The 2,500-nt window shown below is 50.8% G+C and overlaps 1 protein-coding gene across 1 annotated transcript in view; it reads right to left on the bottom strand.

Moving 5' to 3' along the window:
- The window catches only part of Liprin-alpha (PTPRF interacting protein alpha), a gene marked incomplete in the record, with an annotated part of 310,208 nt that overhangs the window by 210,871 nt on the left and 96,837 nt on the right, over window positions 1-2,500 (bottom strand).

Here is a 2,500-nt window from a genome sequence, read left to right as displayed (position 1 = left end):
GGGGAGTAATTTAGCGAGATTAAGTTAGAAGGAAGGGGGAATAACTACCGACCAATCACAGCCCCCTTTCAACCAACACCCCCTCTCCCTCCCCCCTTCTTTTCCTCACTTGTCCCATTTCTTGCTCTCTCTTCCCTCCTCTCCCCCCTCCCCACTCTCCTCATCTCCAACCTCCTCCTCCTCCTCCTCCTTTCACAAGTTCATGTTCTCATCCTCTTCCTCCCCCTCCCCCGGGCCTCCCCCCCTCCTTCCCATCCTCCCCACACCTGGCCGAGGCGCGTCACGCATCCCTCCCTCTGATGTTCACTCGATGTTCACCTGTACGTGCTTCCGAGGGCCAAGGGGGTGCCCCGGTGCCCGTGCTCGTGCGCCCGTTTCCCCCTCCTGGCACTGAATAGACCGGCATCCCTTGGGGGAGGACGCAGGGTGGGAAGGGGAAGGGGAAGGGGGGGAGGTGGGGGAGGGGAAAAGGGGAGGGTGGAGAGAGTAGAGTAGGCGAAAGTGGGGAAGGGAGAAGGGTAGTGCAAAGAGGGGAAGGGAAAAAGTTCGGAGAAAGGGGGGAAGGGAGAAGGGTAGGCGAAAGAGGGGAAGCGAGTAGGGCAGCCGGAAGGGGGGAAGGGAATAGGGTCGGGGAAAGAGGGGAAGGGAGAAGGGTAGGGGAAAGAGGAGAAAGGAGTGGGGTAGGCAGTTGGGTAGGGGAGTAAGATAAAAGTAGGTCAGGGGAGAGGGGAGTAGGGGAGAAGGATAGGAGATAAAGAGAATGAAAGAAGGATGCAAAAGTAGGAAAGGAACTGGAGAGAAGGGAGAGGTGGTAGGAAAGCAGATGGGAGGGGGAAGAGGAAGGGGGCGGTGGGGGGGAGGGGGGGGGATAGGAGGGAAATCCCTCCACGTTCGTGTTGCAGACGAGGTACACGTCAGTGCCGGAAGTACGACAAGGGCTCCGGCGAAGGGGGCCGGAAAAGTGCCGTTGCGCCCTCGTGCAACGGGGGGAGGGGGGGGGGGTTATGATGACGATGACGTTGACGATGAAGATGATAACAAAGACGATGATGATAGTGATAGTGATGGTGATGGTGATGATGATGATGTTAATGATGATGATAGTGAAGAAGAGGAGGAGGAGGAGGAGCTGGAGGGAGTTCAGAAAGATCATAAATGGGAGATCGAAAGAGAGGGGGGAGGGGGTAGGGCAAGGAGGGAGAGGGACGGAGAGGCGGTTAAGCCAATGCCATTTAACGACCATAATCCCCGCGTAATTAAAAACTTTTCCTTCGCCAAATAACGACAACGATGAAAAGTTGAAAATCCAGAGAAAAATAAAGTCATCATTAACGAGTACAGCCTCCCGCTCCCTCGGCCATTTTTTTCACAGCTTTGCAACATCGTGCAATACGAAATCGCTCCGATATGCAATTGCAGGATTTTTAAATGTTCACTGCATGGAGATCTATTTATAAATGCATTTATCTGGTTATCTTTATACTCATTACACCAGTATTTATATTTCTTCTACTCTATTCCTTGCATTCCTTTAAGACCGCGATTCACTCATTAAAATAATTTCATCAAACCCATAAAAAAACTCGCCACATGTAATGCACAAACAAAATAAATTCGTGGAACAAAAATCTTGAGCGCCTCCATCAGCCAGATAAAAAAGGTGAAACAGCTGTCTCCGTAACCGCAGGAGGAGGAGGAGGAGGAGGAGGAGGAGGAAGATGAGGAGGAGGGATGAGGAGAAGGAAGGAGAAGGGAGGAGGAGGAGATGGAGGAGATGAAGGAGGAGGAGGGATGAGGAGAAGGGAGGAGGAGGAGGAAGAAGAAAAACGAGAACAAGAAGGAGGAGGGACTGGAGATGGTATGATAAAGGAAATGGGGAAGATCACCACCCCCCCTATCTCTCTCTCTCTCTCTCATTCTCACTCACTCTCATTCTCACTCTCTCTCTCTCTCTCTCCTCTTTTTCTACTGTCCCACTCATCTACGTAACAGATATACATACATACCCATTCATCCATTCAAATTTCATTCATCACACACCTTACTCTTTCCTATTATTTTTTCCTTCTTTCTTTCTTTCTTCCTTCCTTCCCTCTTCCCTTTCCTTCCCTCCCTTATGTAAAGAGTCGCCCACAACGTTTCACTGCCCCCGCTCCCCCCTCTCCACCCCTCCCCATTCCTAGTGACACCCTTCATTTTTGGAAAACCCTCAACTATCACGTATAGCTATTATCCCTGCCCACGATATACAAGAATTAATGAATACACGAATAAAACTGTATAGAAACAGAAACAGAAAATCCAACTAAACCAAACCTAAAAGGTGAATCAAGCGAGGGAGAATGGAGAGGGGGAAGGGAGGAAAGAAAGAAGAGAGGAGGAAGGGAGGAAGGAAGGAAGAGAGGGGGGAAGGGAGGAAGGCAATAAGAGAGGGGGAAGGGGAGAAAAGAAAGGATGAAGATGGGAGAAGGCAGGAAGAAGAGAGGGAGACGGGAGAACG

The sequence above is a fragment of the Penaeus vannamei genome, chromosome 10, assembly GCF_042767895.1.
Source record: "Penaeus vannamei isolate JL-2024 chromosome 10, ASM4276789v1, whole genome shotgun sequence".
Lineage (NCBI taxonomy): Eukaryota > Metazoa > Arthropoda > Malacostraca > Decapoda > Penaeidae > Penaeus > Penaeus vannamei.
The sequence above is the reverse complement of the archived record's forward strand: the minus strand, read 5'-3'. Positions and strand labels throughout refer to the sequence as shown.